Here is a 19424-nt window from a genome sequence, read left to right on the forward strand (position 1 = left end):
CACTCCCCTCCTCGGGTGAGGAAAGGCGCTGGATGCCAGGCAGACACCCCTCCTCGGTCGGGGAGGCAAGGTGTTGGGTGCTGGATCAGCCTGCGGACAGCCGCCAGGCGAGCACCCCTCCTCCTAAACAAGGATTTATGTACAGGTAAGAATTATTTGATTTTTTTCCTATTTGACTTTTGGAATATCTAAATATTCCAGGGTTGTATATAAAGAAATTGGTGAAAAGAAACAATGGGGTACATACAGTAATTCCAGTGTTCATCCTTGCTCTTCATTTTCACTCTCTTAAACATCCCAACTCATCTAGTCTATGAGTTTTAAATATCTGCTCAGGAGCATCTTTAGATTTGACAGGGTGGCTTTGCTGTGAACTCCAAACATTCCATTGACACCTGTACAATAACAAGGTCTCAGCCATTGTCTGTATGAAACCTGCTGAAAACCTGCTTGGCTTTTTTTGTGGGGGTCTGTATACCTACATTTTGTCTTAGCTCTCTGGGAAAAAACTTTGGCAAAATACTGCTTTTTCCCCTTCAACATACTTATACATAAACAATGGCTACTAGTTCTGAGTAGTCAAGGTGAGTTACCACAGCATGTAGTTTGAAATAACCAATGAAAGACTAAAGATGTTTGAGATCCTAAAACTTGTAGTATTTACTATGAATAAATAAATAAATAAATAAATAAATAAATAAGAAGGAATCAACCTTTTACAGTTAGTGATCCAACTTAATGAATTAGCTTTTATCCTAGTTAGGGTTTTACTGTTATGAACAGACACCTTGACCAAGGCAACTCTTATAAGGACAAAATTTGAATGGGGCTGTATATGTTCAGAGGGTCAGTCCATTATTGTCAAGGCAAGATCATGGCAGCATCCAGGCAAGCATGGTGCAAGAGGAGCTGAGAGATCTATGTCTTCATCTGAAGGCTGCTAGTGAAAGAACTGGCTTCCAGGTAACTAGGATGAGGGTCTTAAGCACCCCGACACAGTGACACACCTACTCCAACAAGGCCATATTTCCTAATGCTACTTTCTGGGCCAAGAATATACAAACCATCACAAGCACAAGGGCTTTCCCATTTTCTCATTGTTTCTTGTTTTGTCCAATTTGTCTGTAGTCTTGTGGAGTCCCTCTCTTTTCTGAAAAGGAAACAGATAAGGAATAGATCTGGAAGAGAAGGGCTGTCCTGGGGGATCTAAGAAGAGTGGAAGGAGAGGAAATTGTGGTTGGGATGTATTGTATGAAAGACGAATCTCCTTTCAATATAAACTTTAAAAAATAAAGTAAAGCCTAATCATAAAATAAAATTGATTAAATAAAAACTTCACCTGAATAGTTGTATTCATGTAATAAACAAAGGTAATGCACAGTAAATTGGAAACAAAGCTTGTTCTTGTGTTCTAAAAAGGCAATGTAGTCTTTCTGAGTGATCAGTCAGGCCCCATACTTACTTAGGAAATGCCATCCAGCTATATGATTAGAAAACTAAATCACTAAAGCAACTAGGCTTTGTTAGTAATTTTACCAAGATTCTCTTTCCATAAAATATTATGGGATACACTCACTGTTTGATAAGTAGCATTATTATGATATACTTAGGCCCAAATATTAAAACTGAATTATTGAAATTTTGTCTTTGTTTTTATCTTAAGAACCTCATATCTTTGAAGAAGGAAATTCTCATTGAATTACAATCAATTACCAAAGTAGGTGAGATTAAAGTATCATTTTTTAAAGAAAAAGAATATGTATATTTACCTGTGTGTGTATGTGTGAGTGTGTGCAAGTGCATGTGATAGAATCCACATCTCAGTGACTTAACACCAAACTCTCTCTCTCTCTCTCTCTCTCTCTCTCTCTCTCTCTCTCTCTCTCTCTCTTTAAAACTAGAATGTAAATGCATAAATAAAAATAATAAAGATGATTCCTGTCCTCTAAGGGGGTAATTTTGGAAAGGAAAGCTATGTAGACCCAGAAAAATAATTCTGAATAGCAATTCAAAGCACACACAAGAAGTGAAATGTAGGAGGAACTAAGTGAGGCCTTGCCTCCTATGAGACTGATGTATGAGCAATAACAATTACCTGACAGAGGCAACTAGAGCTCAGCCTGCTGTCCTGGAAACAGATGACACCAGATGGTGTGACAGGTCGAGCCAATGGATAGAGAACAGCAGACCATCAGAGCAGCTGGGGACCAATAGGATGTTGGGAGGGAGTTATAAAGGTTCACTTATTTTCTGTAATAAATGTGTTCTGCTTTTGCCACTTGCCTGACTCCCAGGATCTGGGTTGTTGATCCTGTGCCTCCCTAACCCTGCCTCCAAATGTCCTATTGGGGAAAACAACAAAACGTAATGTATTTTCTTAAATTAATAGTCCAAAGCATAAAAATGGTTCAGAGAAAAAAAAATATTTATTATTCTATATTACCTTAAAAGAAGAAGGAGAGAGAGAGAGAGAGAGAGAGAGAGAGAGAGAGAGAGAGAGAGAGAAAGAGAGAGAGAGAGAGAGCTAGAAAAGAGACAAGGTAGGGAATCAAACAAATCATGCAGAAGTTTGGAAGGAGACACTAGTAGTTTAGGGTAGGAATGTACCCTGGATCCCCAGAGTTGCTCAGAGACCCAAATATTCTTCTAAAATAAATATTAAATAAGTAAATATTCTTTAGGTGTTGTATTTCTCTTCAGACAATTATATTACCATAGCAAATAAATAAAATAAATAAGACACATCTTAGTGGCTCCACACCAACGATTCTTATTCATATAGTTATGTTCTAGACTAGAGAATGGCCATAGAGGTGTTAGGGAAGGCAGGGTATCTGGTCCAGGCAAACACTGGGACAGTCTCTGTGGCCCCGGCAGAGTCACCAGCCAGCATTTATTGCTTGAGAAAATTACAAGGCTTTAGTTATTTTCTTAATCTTATTTTGCTGTTTTAGGGTTTCTTTGGCATTAAAATGCCTCCTCCCAGACATCTAGACTAATTATTACTGTCAGTTCCTAAATAAGGCTCCTAAAATTTCCACCCTAAGATAATCATGTGTTCTAGTGTGGTATGCCACTAAGTTTAGGCAGAATGAGAATATAATGTGAATCTATGATCAGATTGTCATTAAATGATGATCAACAGAGAAATCATTAGGGTAGTTGGGACCTAGTCATATAAGGTCTTAAAAATTGAATTATTTCTGAAGAATGCAATTTCCTATAACAGAAATGCCACTGCTGGCTTTGATGATAGATAGGAAATTCTAGGAGCTGAAAACAGCTACCAGTCAACAGTCAATAAAGTTATGAGTCCTTCAGTTCTGTAACCTCAAGGAATTGAATTCTGCCAACTACCGGTGATGTTGGAAGTTGATTTGGAACCTTAGATAAAACCAGTGCTGATTACATACTTATGGTCAGGTAAGACTGTAGCAGAGAACTATCTTATGTGATTCTCAGACTTTTGACCCTATGAAACTTTGAGACAATAAACACTGCTATAAGATGATAAATTTATTGTATTACAATAAAAGGCAAATAAAACTCCAAAGTTCCCCCCTATTTCTCAAGCACAATTATCTTCCTCTCCCCTTCCTTTCTCCTTCCTCTCTCCTTCCCTTCCTCCTCTTTCTCCCACTATGGTATTCTAGACAGTGGTTTTCTTAAAACAACGTAGAACTGGCAATGACAATGTGTATATTAATAGATAAAGTATAACATAATGTGCTAACAAAAGTGTTGTATGTTGCCTGTATCTGATTTTCTCTTAAAAGCTGTCATTTAATCTAAGGGACAGCATCAGGTTTATGAAAGCCATAGTGTCTTCCATAAGACACTATGAAGATAGCATTCACCTGTCAGAAAAGAATTAAAAAAAACCCCACAAACCAAAACAGTGCACAGTTCTGCAAAATGTATACAGAACCAAAAACTCAAGCATACTATAAAAAGGTTAGAGTCTCAAAAAAATGCACGAATTTCTTTTTATGGCAATACTTAAAAATAAGGTAGAATTTTATTACCTATATATTTTTCCTTAATAATATTCTATATTTTCAAATAGCAATGCATGATTCTCACCATGAAAATGATTCATTTTGTCATACTTTTGACATGATTTAAACACAAAACAGCCTAGTAAGTCAGCAGGCTGATTGCTCTATTCTGAAGCACTCAGGGGGTAAGCAACTAGCTTCTGGCCAATTTTAGTTCTTTTCTGTCTGCATTTGGTGATGTCTACATTGGGTAATATTTTCAGGATGCTAGATCATCCCATAATTGTCATCTTTCCTTTGGGACAACTTCAATTTAAGCTCAACTTTGAGTAACATGATTCATAAATTTTCCCTGTCCACTATAATCCTAAGCAGAGTTAGTATGACACATATCTGGCATTTGTGCTGGGACACTATTCTCTCCTGCTATCTCAGAACCCTTTACAACACAGCTCTTTGTGAATCTTCTGTGAATTAATTGTAAGTAGAATGCCAGAAGAAACTTGTATATTCATCCATACAATAATACTGTGAAAAGTTCCATTCCCCTAATTCTTGACAATTCTAAAAAGCACTAAAATACTATTTCTATACTATATTAAAATTTCAGAATTTTTATAACTATTATGGAATTTATACCTTGACAAATTTATATATGTATAAAGTACATTCTATTGCTTGTAGTCTTCTACATATTCTCTAATATCTTGTCTGCTCTTTCCAATAAGTCAGTTTTCCACATTCATGTTTGTTTGTTTTGTTGTTTTTAGACGTTTTGAGTTTTCCCAGGATTGCTAGTGGCTGGGCATGATCATTATTTATTGTAGCTGTCCATTAGCCATGGATGACCTGGGTTACCTGAAAGGGAGAGGCTGGAAATGAAAAAGGACGGGCAGGCAAGAGAGTGATGAAGCCAAGACAAAGCTTTCTCATCAAGGCTCAAAGTTTAATTTTCTGCTCTGCATTTATATAGTTTATATAGAGAAAACCCTACAGACCCATCCTTTGTTTCAGCTGGATTATGTGGCAGAGCAAGCTCAACAGGCAGTCTGGTCCTGCAGAAAACTGCAAGTGCAGAAGACTCCACCTAGTTGGGCTAGGTCAGCAGAAGACCAAATGTGGCAGACAATTAAGGTCTGTTTAGCCTGCTCAAGGCTAGGAAAAGGGCACTATCTATCTATCTATCTATCTATCTATCTATCTATCTATCTATCTATCTATCTATTTATATTTTTTACATCCCAGTCACTGCAAACCTTACTAACTCCCCCTCACAGATTTTTCTCTCCTCAATCCCACCCATGTTCCTCTGATAGGATGCCCCCACCCTGTGTCCTCCAGCCCTGTCAAATCAACTCTCTTCAGGGATAGAGTCATTCTTTCCCACTGAGGTCAGATAAGGCAGCCCTGTTCCCCAACAGGGCTGAATTCTACAGACAGGCAAAAGCTTTAGGAGCAGCTCCCACTCCAAGTTGTTGGGGGAACCACACGGAGACTGACCTGATATACATATATACTACATGTGTGTGGAGCCTCAGTCTACCTCTGTATGCTCTTTGGTGGGTGACTCAGTCTCTTGGAACTCCTCAAGGTCCAGGTTAGTTGAATCTGCTGGTCATCTGTGGCATCTCTATCCCCTTCAGGGCCCTCAATCCTTCTCCAGGCTCTTCCATAAGAATCCCCAACTTCTGGGTCAAAAATTTTGAAGATAGTTTGGTGACTCCATCCCTCCATTGGGGGTCTTGTCTATCTACTGGAAGTAGTCTCTTCAGGTTCTATCTTCCTACTGTTGGGTATTTCAGCTAAGGTCATCCCAACTGAGTCCTGGGAACCTCTCACATCACAAGTTTCTGAAACTTTCTAGACTCCCACCCAACCCCCAATCCCTGTAGCAGCATATTTTCATTTATTCTCACAGCCCTCTGTGTTTCTCTGTTTCTTCCCATTCCTGATCCTCTTTTCCCCTCCCCCTTCCCTCTCACAACTATGGTCCTCCCTCCCTTTGCTTCCTGTGGGAACTAAAGGGGGCTGGGGAAAGAGGAAAGCCCATGTTCGGCCAGAGTTCCTCCTATGCTCTGGGCAGACTGATGTGGGAGGGCTGTCAGATGCTTTCCACTCGGCTCCAGGTCAGCATCTAAGCCACTCACCCCACTCCATGGTGAGGTGGACAAAGGGCAGCCCCCAAAACCAAGGGGCCCCTGGGGTGACATCCTGTGCCCCAGGGTTATGGGAGAGAGGGCTGAGGGAGAGAGGTTCCCACACAGGCAAGAGTAAGCACAGTGAGCCTTGATTAGAGCACAGAGACAGTCTATGGTTTTGGAGCTTTATTATAGAAAGGCAGGGGGAAAGGAGAGAAGGTGGGAGAGAGAGAGAGAGAGAGAGAGAGAGAGAGAGAGAGAGAGAGAGGCAGGCCATGGCCAAGAGGAGAAAAGGGGGAAAGGAGAGAGAGAGAAGAAAGGTTAGAGGTATATCTAACCTTTGTAAGAAAGAGAGTAAGGGAGAGAGAGTGAGAGGAGAGGATGAGGAGAAAGGAGAGGAGAGAGGGGAGTAAGAGCAAGAAAGCAAGAGGAGTGAGAAAGCAAGGAGGGGCCAAACAGGCCCTCTTCAAGTATGCTGCTATCTTTTCTGTTGCTAGGTAACTGGGGAGGAGTCTAACCTGAAGGACAGAAGCTTGGGACATTGCCTACATGACTACTAGCCACACTTCTCCTGTGGGGGCAGTAACATCTACAGGAGCCAGAGTTCCAGGAGCATGAGGGAACAACTACCATGCCATGTAGGTGAATTATCACCACGCTGGGGTTCAACATCTCAGCTCGACTGGAGACCAGACTGTATGTGTATAGCCCACTGCCCTATAGCCTCCTGTGATTCTTTTCTTTTCTTCAATTTTTTTTATTCTTATTCTTTTCTTTATAGTCTGGTCTATCCCCCTCCCAGTGTGCCCTCCAACAGGCTCTCATCCCATACCTCCTCCCTTATCTCCAAGAGAATGTTCACACCCACCTGCCTCTGCCCCACCAGACCTCTCCACTCCCTGGGGCCTCAAGTCTTTCAAGGGTTAGGTGTATCTTCTCTCACTGAAGCCAGATCAGTCAGCCCTCTGCTGTATATGTGCCACATATCAGCTGGATTATGCTGCCTGGTTGGTGGCTCAGTGACTGAAAGGTCTTGAGGGTCCAGGTTAGTTGAGACTGCTAGTCTGCCTATGGGGTCACCTTCGTCTTCAGTTTCTTCCAGATTTTCACTAATTCAATGACAGGGGTTCCCAGACTCTGTCAATTGGTTAGGTGTGTCTGCATCTGGCTCTTTCAGCTGCTTGTTGGGCATCTCAGAGGGCAGTTAACCTAGGCTCCTGTCTGTAAGTACACCATAAAATCAGTAATAGTGTCAGGCGTTGGAGCCTCCCCCTTAGCTGGATCCCAATTTGGGCCTGTCACTGGACCTCCTTTCCTTCAGGGTCTTCTCCATTTTGTCCCTGCAGTTCTTTAAGACAGGAACAATTCTGTGTCAGAGTTTTTGACTGTGGGATGGCAACATCACTTGATGTCCTGTCTTTCTACGGGAGATGTTTACAAGTTCCTTCTCCCCACTGTAAGGCATTTATCTAATGTCCCCACCACCACCACCGCTTTGAGTCCTGAGAGTCTCTCACCTCCCAGGTCTCTGGAACATTCTAGAGGATCCCTGTACCTCCTACCTCCCAAGGTTACCTATTTCCATTCTTTCTGATGACCCTCAGGGCTTCAGTTCTGTTCCCCTTCCCCCAATAACTGACCATGTTTCCCTATTCCTCTTCCTGTCCCCTTTCCTACCCAGGTCCCTCCCTCCTTCTGCACCCAGGATTGTTTTCTTCTGCCTCCCAAGTGGGATTGAGGCATCCTCACTTGGGTCCTTCAGCTTGTTAATTTTCTTGAGATCTGTGAATTTTATCCTGGGTATTCTGTACTTTTAGGCTAATAACCACTTATTAGTGAGTACACATCATGTGTAGATATTCATAAGTGAAATTGGTCTGAAGTTCTCCTTTTTTTTTTGGGTCCTTGGGTGGGTTAGTTAAAAAAGTAATTGTGGCTTCATAGATTGAATTAGGTAGTGTTCTTTCTGGTTCTATTTTATGAAATAGTTTGAGGAGTATTGGTATTAGCTCTTCTTTGAAGGGCCAGTAGAATTCTGCACTAAAGCCATCTGGTCTTGGGTTTCTGTTGTTGTTGTCATTGTTGAGAGTGTTTTTAATGACTTCTTCTATTTCCTTAGAGGATATGGATGTCTAGAATTATCCATTTCATCTAGATTTTCCAGTTTTGTTGAGTATAGGCTTTTGTAGTAGGATCTGATGATTTTTTTTTTTTTTTATTTCCTCAGTTTCTGTTGTTGTGTCTTCCTTTTCATTTCTGATTTTGTTGATTTGAATAATGTCTCTGGACCCTTTAATCAGTTTGGCTAGGGGTTTATCTACCTTGTTGGTTTTCTCAAAAAACAAACAGAAAACAAAAACAAAACAACAAAGCAAAACAAAAACACAAATGCAAAAACAACCCCTCCTCCCCCCAAAACAAACCCAGCTTTTGGAGTTGTTAATTCTTTGTACCTATCATTCTCTTTGTATTTTGTTGATTTCAGCTCTGTGTTTCACTATTTCTTGCTGACTACTCTCTTGGTTGTATTTGCTTCTTTTTTTTTTTCCCTAGAGCTTTCAGGTGTGCTGTTAAGTTGTTAGTGAAGGATATCTCTAATTTCTTTATTAGGAAACTTAGTGCTATGGGTCTGAGTTGCCTCACACAGAATGATATTTTCTAATCCAATCCACTTGCCTCCAAAACTCATGATGTCCTCATTCTTGTTTGTTTGTTCTTTGGCTTTTTGAGACAGGGTTTCTCTGTATATCCCTGTCTGTCCTGAAGCTCACTTTGTAGACCAGGCTGGCCTCAAACTCAGAAATCTACCTGCCTCTGCTTCCCAAGTGCTGGGATTAAAGATGTGTGCCACCATGCCCAGCTGATGTCCTCATTCTTAATAGCTGAGCAGTATTCCATTGTGTACATGAACCACATTTTCTGTATCCATTCGTCCATTGTGGAACATCTGGGTTGTTTCCATCTACTAGCTATCACAAATAAGGCCACTATGAGCATAGTGGTCCACATGCCTCTGTGGCATGGCGGGGCATCTTTTGGGTATATAGAGGTTATGAAACAAGTGGATTCAACAGATAGCTACAGAACATTTCACCCTAAAATAAAAGAATATATCTTCTTTTCAGTACTGCATGGTACCCTCTGCAAAGTTGATCATATAATCACTCACAAAACAAACTTCAACTAATACAATCGTCAACCAATACAAGGAGATTGGAATAATCCCATGAGTCCTATCATATCACCACAGACTAAAGCTGGTCTTCAATAAGATCAAAAACAGAAAACCAACATATTCATGAAACCTAAACAACTCTCCACTCAATAACTTGGTCAGGGAAGAAATAAAGAAAGAAATTAAAGAATTCCAGGAATTCAAAGAAAATGATGACACAGTATATCTAAACTTATTGAACACAATGAAAGCAGTACTAAAGCAAAACACATAGCACTAAGTGCACTAGTAAAGAAATTGGAGAGATCCTATACTAGCAACTTAACAGTACACCTGAAAGCTCTAGGAAATAAATACAACCAAGAGAGTAGTCAACAAGAAATAGTGAATCACAGAGCTGAAATCAATAAAATACAAACAAAGAGAATGATAGATACAAAGAATTTACAACTCCAAAAGCTGGGTTTTTTTTTTTTTTTTTTTTTTTTTTTTTTTTTTTTTTTTTTGAGAAAATCAACAAGGTAGATAAACCTCTAGCCAAACTAATTAAAGGGGCAGAGACAGTATTCAAATCAACAAAATCAGAAATGAAAAGGAAGACACAACAACAGAAACTGAGGAAATTTTTTAAAAAAATCATCGGATCCTACTACAAAAGCCTATACTCAACAAAACTGGAAAATCTAGATGAAATGGATAATTCTAGACAGATACCATGTACCAAAGTTAAATCAAGAGCAGTTATACTGTCTAAATAGGTCCATATCTTCTAAGGAAATAGAAGAAGTCATTAAAAACCCTCTCAACAATGACAACAACAAGAAAAATTCAAGACCAGATGGCTTTAGTGCAGAATTCTACAAGCACTTCTTTGAAAGAAAAAAAAATCACATGATCATCTCATTAAATGTTAAAAAAGCATTTGACAAAATATAACACCCATTCATATTAAAAGTATTGGAGAGATCAGAAGTTTAAGACCCACACATAAGTATAATAAAAGCAACATAGAGCTAATCAACAGTCATCATCAAATTAAATGGAGAGATACTTGCAGCAATTCCACTAAAATCAGGGACAAGAATTCCCACTCTCCTCATACCTATTCAATATAGTACTTGAAGTTCTAGCTAGAGTAATAAGACAACCAAGGAGATCAAGAGAACACAAAATGGCAAGGAAGAAGTCAAGTTATCACTATTTGCAGATGATATGATAGTATGCATAAGCAACCCCCAAAATTCTACCACAGAACTTCTATCGATGATGAACAACTTCAGCAAAGTGGCCAGATATAAAATTAACTCAAACAAATCAGCAGCCTTCTTTAATACAAATGATAATCAGGGTAAGAAAGAAATTAGGGTAATAGCACCCTTCACAGTAGTCACAAATAATATAAAATATCTTGTGATAACACTGACCAAACAAATGAAGAATCAGTATGACCAAAACTTAAAGTCTCTCAAAAAAGAATCTGAAGAAGACCTCAGAAAATGGAGAGATCTCCCATACTCATGGATTAGTAGAACTAACATAGTAAAAATGGCCATCCTCCTGTACTGGCTAGTTTTGTGTTAACTTGACACAGCTGTAGTTATCACAGAGAAAGAAGCTTCAGTTGAGGAAATGCCTACATGAGATCCAGCTGTAAGGTATTTGCTTAATGAGTGATCAAGGGGGAAGGCCCCTTGTGGGTGGGACCATCCCTGGGCTGGTAGTCTTGGGTTCTATAAGAGAGCAAGCTGAGCAAGCCAGGGGAAGCAAGCCAGTAAAGAACATCTTTCCATGGCTTCTGCATCAGCTCCTGCTTCCTGACCTGCTTGAGTTCCAGTCCTGACTTCCTTTGTTGATAAACANCAATGTGGAAAATGTAAGCGGAATAAACCCTTTCCTCCCCAACTGCTTCTTGGTCATGTTTGTGCAGGAACAGAATCTCCTACTAAGACACCTATCAAAAGCAATCTACAGATTGCCATCCCTTCAAAATCCCAACATAATTCTTCAAAGACGTGGAAAGAGCAATTTTCAAATTCATCTGGAAAAACAAAGCAAAACAAACAAATTAAAAAACTAAAAAACCCAGAATAGAGAAAACAATTTTTTTTTTTTGGAGGGGGCGGTGATTTGAGACAGGGTTTCTCTGTATAGCCCTGGCTGTCCTGAAGCTCACTTTGTAGACCAGGCTGGCCTCAAACTCCTAAATCTGCCTGCCTCTGCCTCCCGAGTGCTGGGATTAAAGGTGTGTGCCACCATGCCTGGCTTGAGAAAACAATTCTTAACAATAAAAGAACTTTTGCAGGAATCACCATCCCTGACCTCAAGCTATACTACAGAGCAATAGTGATAAAATCTGCATGGTATTGGTATAGAGACAGGCAGGAAGATCAATGGAATAGAATTGAAGACCCAGAAATAAAACCACACATCTTTGGACACTTGATGTTTGAAAAAGAGGCCAAAAGTATACAATGGGAAAAAGAAAGCATCTTCAATAAATAGTGCTGGTCTAACTGGCAGTCTGTATGTAGAAAAATGAAAATAGATCCATATTTGTCACCTTGCACAAAGCTCAAGTCTAAGTGGATCAAGGGCCTGAACATAAAAGCAGATGCACTGAATCTAATGGAAGAGGAAGTGGGAAAGAGCCTCAAACTCATTGGCACAAGGGGAAATTTCCTAAACAGACTCCAGTGTCTCAGTGTCTAAGATCAAGAATTGATAAATGAGACCTCATGAAACTGGAAAGCTTCTGTAAGGCAAAGGAGGTAGTCAATAGAAAAAATTGGCAACCTACAGATTGGGGAAAACAAATCTTCACTAACCCAAATAGATAGAGGCTCATATCCAAAATATATAGAGAACTCAAGAAGCTAACCACCAAAAAATCAAACAACCCAGTGGGGGGAAAAATGGAGTATAAAACTAAACAGAGAGTTCACAACAGGAGAATCTCAAAGGGCTGGAAGCACTTAAAGAAAGGTTCAAAGTCCTTAGTCATTAGGAAATGCAAATTAAAATGAGCCTGAAATTCTACCTTATACCAATCAGAATGTGTAGAATTCTCCCAGCCCTCTGCAGCCACTAAGAACTACCTTCGGTGGTAATCTTCAGATCTGCCAAGTTGGCTCTACTGTTTACACTGGTCGATGCTCTTCAAAGTGTCACCACTGCCTGCTGAGAAGACTTTTGGATGTTCCAGAGACAATGTTCTCAGGGTCCACCTACAGGCTCTCACCTGTAGACTGGGGCTGGGGCGAAGGGCTTTTTCCCACACTATAAAAACTGAGTATTTCATTAAACCTTGGGCTTTGATCAGGATCTCTTGTCTTAGCCTGGTTATTCTCCCCTCCCCCTGTCTTTTTCCTTCCCCAGCTTGCCTTCCAGGGTGGACCCAATTCAGTTTGGAGTGTGACTGCTGGCAGAAACACACAAGAATGGCTAAGATCAAAAACTCTGGTGACAGCAAATGCTTGAGAGGACATGGAGAAAGAACACTGCTCAGTTGCTGGTGGGATTGCAAACTGGTACAACCAGTCTGGAAATCAACCTGGAGGTTGCTCAAAAATTGTAAATACATCTAACTGAAGACCCAGCTACACCACTCTTGGGCATATATCCTGTTATTATTTTCTTCCATCTTCTAAGTGGGATTGAAGCATCTTCACTTGGCCCTTCTTTGTTAAACTTCTTATGTTCTGTGGGTTGTATCATGTGTATTCTGTACTTTTTGCCAAATATCCACTTAAAAGTAAATACATACCATGAATGTAATTTTGGATTTGGGTTGCCTCATTCAGGATGATATTTTCTGATTCCTACCATTTGCTTTCAAAATTCACGATGTCCTCATTTTTAGTAGCTGAATAGTATTCCATTGTGTAAATGAACCACATTTTCTGTATCTTTTAAGTTTATGAACATCTGGATTGTTTTCAGCTTCTGGCTATTATGAATAAGGCTTCTATGAATATAATGGAACACGTGTCCTTGTGGTATTCTGCCTAAAAGAAATACAAGGACAAAAATGAAGCAGACATTGAAGGAAATGCCATCCAGTGACTGGCTCAATTTGGGATCTATCCCATGGGTGGGCACCAAAGCTTGACTTTTTTACTGATCCCTTTTTGTGCTTGCAGTCAGGAGCCTAGCATTGCTGTCATTTGAGAGGCTTTACCAGCAGCTGACTGAGAGAGATGCAGATACTTACAGCTAACTATTCGCCTGAGGTTGGGGACCTCTATGTAAGAGTTAGGGGAAGGATTGAAGGAGCTGAAGGGGGTGACAACCCATAGGAAGACCAACAGTATCAATAAATCTGGACCCCTGGGAGCTCCCAGAGACTAAACCACCAACCAAAGAACATACATGTGATAGTCCATGGCCCCAGGCACATAGGTAGCAGAGGACTGCCTTGTCTGGCCTCAGTGAGAGAGGATGTGCCTAATCTTTTAGAGACTTGATGCTCCCTGGGAAAGGGGATGGGGGATGTGTGGAGGTGAGTTGGTGAACACCCTCTCAGAGTCAAAGGGGAGGTGGAAAGGGGGTGAAGAACTTTGGAGGGGTGAGCAGGAAGGGGGAAACACTTGAACTGAAAAACTAGAGTCCCCAACCTCTGTACAACTTTTGTCTATGGGTATCTGCATCGGTGTAAGTCACATGCTGGGTTGAGCCTTTCAAAGGACAGTTGTGCTAGGCTCCTGTCTGTATGCACAACAGACTACCGTTAATAATGTCATGGATTGGTGCTTGCCCATGGGATGAGCCTCAAGTTGGGCCTACTATTGGTTGGCTATTCCCTCAGTTTCTGCTCCATCTTTGCCCATCTTTGCATTTCTTTTAGACAGGACAAGTTTGGGTCAAAAGTTTTGAGTGTGGGTTGGTGTCTTTATCCCTCCACTAGGAGTCCTGCCTGGCTACAGGAGATGGTCTTTTCAGGTTACATATCCACACTCTTATGTATCTAGAGGAAGGTCATCCTCATTGACTACTTAGAGCTTCTCCCATCCCAGGTCTCTGGCACTTCTTAAGAGATTTTCCCCCACACTCCCACCCTGGGCAACTGCAGACTTCAATTAATAATTTTGGCCTTCCGACCCTCTCTCTGTGTCTCCCCACACTTGAGCCTGACCCCCTCCATTTCATTCCCTATCACTTCTCCCACCCAGTTACTTCCCTTCCTCTGCCTTCTGTAATTATTTTATTCCCCCATCTACATGAGATTCAAGCATCCTTGATTCTTCTTGTTTAGGTCTGTGGGGGTGCATCATGGATATCTGGTATTTTATGGCTAATATCCACTTTTAATTGATTACATCCCACGCATGTCCATTTGGGTCTGGGTTATCTCACTCAGGATGATATTTTCTAGTTCTGGAAAAATTCATTATGCTCTTGTTTTAATAAATGAATTGTATTCCACTGTGTAAATGAACCACGCTTTCTGTATCTATTCTTCAGTTTAGGGATTGTTTCCAGTTTTGGGCTATTATGAACATAGTGAAACACATGTACTTGTGGTATGGCGGAATGTCTTTTGATTATATCCACAGGAACAGTATAGCTGGGTCTTCAGGTAGCAAAACTTCCAATCTTCTGAGAAACAGCCAGTTCAGTTTCCAGAGTGGTTTTACAAGTTTGCAATCCCACTAGCAATGGAGGACTGTTCTCCTAGATCCACATTCTCACCAGCATGTGCTGTCACTTGAGTTGTTTTTTTTTTTTTTTAATCTTAGCCATTCTTATTGGTGTAAGATGGGATCTCAGGGTCATTTTGATTTGAATTTCCCTGATAGCTAAGGACATTGATCATCTCTTTAAATGTTTCTTGGCTATTTGAGTTTCCTCTGTTGAGAATTCTGTTTAGCTATGTACTCCATTCTTTTAATTGGGTTATTTGGTTTTCTGGAGTATAACTTATTGAGTTTTTTTTTAAATATATATATTTTAGATATTAGCCCTCTGTCAGATGTAGGGTTAGTGAGGATCTTTTCCCAATCTGTGGGAAGCTGTTTTGTCTTACTGACAGTCTTTTGCCTTACAGAAGTTTTGAAGTTTCATGAGGTCCTATTTATCAATTGTTGATCTTAGAGCCTGAGTTGTTAGTTCTGTTTAAGAAATTGTTTCCTATACCAATGCATTCAAGGGTTTTTCCCACTTTCTCTTCTATTAGATTTAGTATGTCTGGATTTCTGTTAAGATCTTTGATCCACTTGGATGTTAGTTTCGTGCAGGGTGATAAATATGGGTCTGTTTCATTCTTCTACTTGCAGACATACAGTTAGACCAGCACCATTTGTTGATGATGCTTTCTTTTTTCCATTGTATAGTTTTTGGCTTTTTGTTGAAATTTAAATGTTCATAGTTGTGTGGGTTTATTTCTGGGTCATCAATTCTATTCCATTGATGAACTTGTCTGTTTCTTCACCAATATCGTGTAGTTTTTAATCACTGTTGCTCTATAGTACAGCTTGTCAGGGATGGTGAGTCCTCCAGAGGTTCTTATTTTTTCAGGATTGTTTTGGCTATCCTGAGTTTTTTCTTTTTCCATATGAAGTTGAGAATTGCTTTTTCAATGTCTGTGAAAAAATGATATTGAAATTTTGATAAGGATTGCATTAAAATTTTAGATTGCTTTTAGTATGATGGTCATTTTCACTGTGTTAATCTTATAGATCAGGAACATGGGGGATCTTCCCATCTTCTGATATGTTCTTCAATTTCTTTCTTAGGGTCTGGAAGTTCTTGTTAGACAGATTTTATACTTGCCTGGTTAAAGTTACAACCAAGATATTTTATATGCTTTGTGGCTATTATGAAGGGTGTTGTTTCCTTAAATTCTTTCTCAACCCATTTAGTATTTGTAAAAAGGTGGGAATACTGATTTCTTTGAGTTAGTTTTGTACCCAGCCACTTTTTTGCAGGTGTTTATCAGCTTCTTCAGAGTACTCTGGTAGAATTTTGTGGGTTCTTTATGTATGCTTTCCAATCATCTGTGAATCGTGATACTTTGACTTCTTCCTTTCCAATTTGTATCCCGTTGATCTCCTTTTATCATCTTATTGATCTAGCTAGAATTTTCAAACACTGTATTAAGAAGATAGGGAGAGAGTGGGCAGCCTTGTCTTGTTCTTGATTTTAGTGGAATTGCTTTCAGTTTCTCTCTATTTAATTTGATATTGGCTATTGGATTGCTGTATATTGTTTTTATTATGTTTAGGTATAGGACTTGTATCTCTGATCTCACCAAGAATTTTAACTTGAAGGATGTTGGCTTTTATCAAAGAAGTTTTTTTGTTGTTGTTGGTCATGAACTTGGCAGACTGTCCAGGGGTCCCCAGAGGACTCTCTATGCCCCAGGTGCCCTAGCACACCCAGGATCTTAGGATCACTGGTGAGTGGAACATAACATCTGTTCCAAACTAATCTTGACAGGCCTGTGACAGCAGGAGCAAGGACACAGAAGCCCTGCCTGACCAGTGGTTTGGGTTCCTTCTGATCTGTGCTGGTATACTTTGGTTTTGAACACACCAGACAGTTCCACAGACCCCAGAAGAGACACCATTCACAGGAGCTGTAACATGCCCAGGAACGTAGGATTTCAGGATACCAGGATAGCAGGAACTTGGTCACACCAGGATCTTAGGATGTCAGAGGAAGCTTGACTGCCAAGAACCCTGACAGACCCAGAATCTCAGGTTCACAGGATCCTGGAATCACAGGATCACAGAGAAAGCTAGACTCTGAGAATTCCTGAATCAACTAGGATTATAGGAAGGACAGGCTCCAATCAGATATATTGAGGGCAGCAAGCACTTGGGATAATCAGATGGCAGGAGGAAAGCACAAGAACAGAAGCAACAGAAACCAAGGTTACTTGGCATCAACAGAACTAAACTCTCCCACCATAGCAAGTCCTGGATACACCATCACACCAGAAAAGCAACATATGTATCCAAAGTCACTTCTCATGACGATGATGAAGGTCTTTAAGAAGGAAATAAATAACTACCTTAAAGAAACACAGGAGAACACAGGTCAACAGCTAGAAGCCCTTAAAGAGGAAACACAAAAATCCCTTAAAGAATTACAGGAAAACACTACCAAACTGCTGAAAGAATTGAACAAAACCATCCAGGACCTAAAAATGAAAGTAGAAACAATAAGGAAATCATAAGGGAGACAACTCTGGAGATAGAAATCCTAGGAAAGAAATCAGGAACCATAGATTCTAGCATCAGCAACAGATGGAAGTGAGAATCTCAGGTGCAGAAGATTTAATAGAAAACATGGACACAACAGTCAAAGAAATGCAAAATGCAAAAAGATCCTAACTCAAAACATCCAGGAAATCCAGGACACAATGAGAAGACCAAACCTACAGATAATAGGAGTAGATGAGAATGAAGACTTTCAAATTAAAGGGCCAGCAAATATCTCCATCAAAATTATAGAAGAAAACTCCCCATACCTAAAGAAAGAGATGCCCATGATCATACAAGAAGCCTACAGAACTCCAAATAGACTGGAAAAGAAAAGAAATTCCTCCTGACACATAGTAATCAGAACATCAAATACACTAAATAAAGACAGAATATTAAAAGCAGTAAGGGAAAAATGTCAAGTAACATATAAAGGCATTTATTAGACCTATTAGACCTATCAGGACTTCTCACCAGACACTATGAAAGCCAGAAGATCCTGGACAGATATTATACAGACACTAAGAGAACACAAATGCCAGNCCAGGCTACTATACCCAGCAAAACGCTCAATTACCATAGATGGAGAAACCAAAGTATTCCATGACAAAACCAAATTCACACAATATCTTTCCATGAATCCAGCCCTTCCAAGGATAATAAAGGGAAAACTCCAATACAAGGAGGGAAATGATGCCCTAGAAAAAGTAAGAAAGTAATCCTTCAACAAACCTAAAAGAAGATAGCAACAAGAACAGAATTCCAACTATAACAACAAAAATAACAGGAAGTAACAATTACTTTTCCTTAATATCTCTTAATATCAATGGACTCAATTACCCAATAAAAAGATATAGACTAAAAGACTGGCTACATAACCAGGACCCAACATTTTGCTGCATGCAGGAAACCCATCTCAGGGACAAAGACAGAATTAGTCTCCTGCAGCCACACAAACCAGGTTCTTGAGTGTGAGTCCTAAGCTGTAAGGGAGGGAATGGTGAGAGAAGAAATAAGACCAAGACAGATTTCTGATCAAGACCCAATGTTTGCTAAGAGTCTGTGCTTATAAATGGGGGAGGCCTATCCCCTGCCATGCTAGGCTTCTTGCTGCTTTGTTGCCAAGTAGTTAGCACTAGTCTGCCAGAGCTGTTAGCATTGGGTTGCCAATTCCACAGGTCGTCAGCTATCTCAGGAATATCTCAGGAAGACAGGTTCAGACTCTCAGTGGGTAACATTGTCTTGGAGAAGAGCAGAGCAAGTGACAGAGCAATCAAACCATCGATGTTGGAAGGCTCCACCCGAGGTGGTCTAATTCACAGTTGCAGCAAGGTCTGGATCAGCTTACTCAAGGTTGGGGGAGGCTACAATTCCTCCCTAAATATATAATAAAAACTACCTGGATTGGGGCATAAAATTTATTATGTTCCATGCACCTGCCTGGGAATTATGGTGGTCGGTAGCTGTGCCTGGCTTGGAACTAGGTTTTCACTTTACATTTTTTAAAAAATTTTTTTATTAGATATTTTCTTCATTTACATTTCAAATGCTATCACAAAAGTCCCTTATATCCTCCCCCCCCCCCATCCTGCTCCCCTACCCACCAACTCCCACTTCTTGGCCCTGTCATTCCCCTGTACTGGGGCATATAAAGTTTGCAAGACCAAGGGGCTTCTCTTCCCAATGATGGCTGATTAGGCCATCTTCTGCTACATATGCAGCTAGAGTCATGAGCTCTGGGGGTACTGGTTAGTTCATATTATGGTTCTACCTATAGGGTTGCAGAACCCTTCAGCTCCTTGGGTAATTTCTCTAGCTCCTAAATGGGAGCCCTGTGTTCCATCCAATAGATGACTGTGAGCATCCATTTCTGTATTTGCCAGGTACTGGCCTAGCCTCAAAGGAGACAGCT

Source organism: Mus pahari, chromosome 9 (assembly GCF_900095145.1).
Source record: "Mus pahari chromosome 9, PAHARI_EIJ_v1.1, whole genome shotgun sequence".
In the NCBI taxonomy this organism is placed as follows: Eukaryota; Metazoa; Chordata; class Mammalia; order Rodentia; family Muridae; genus Mus; species Mus pahari.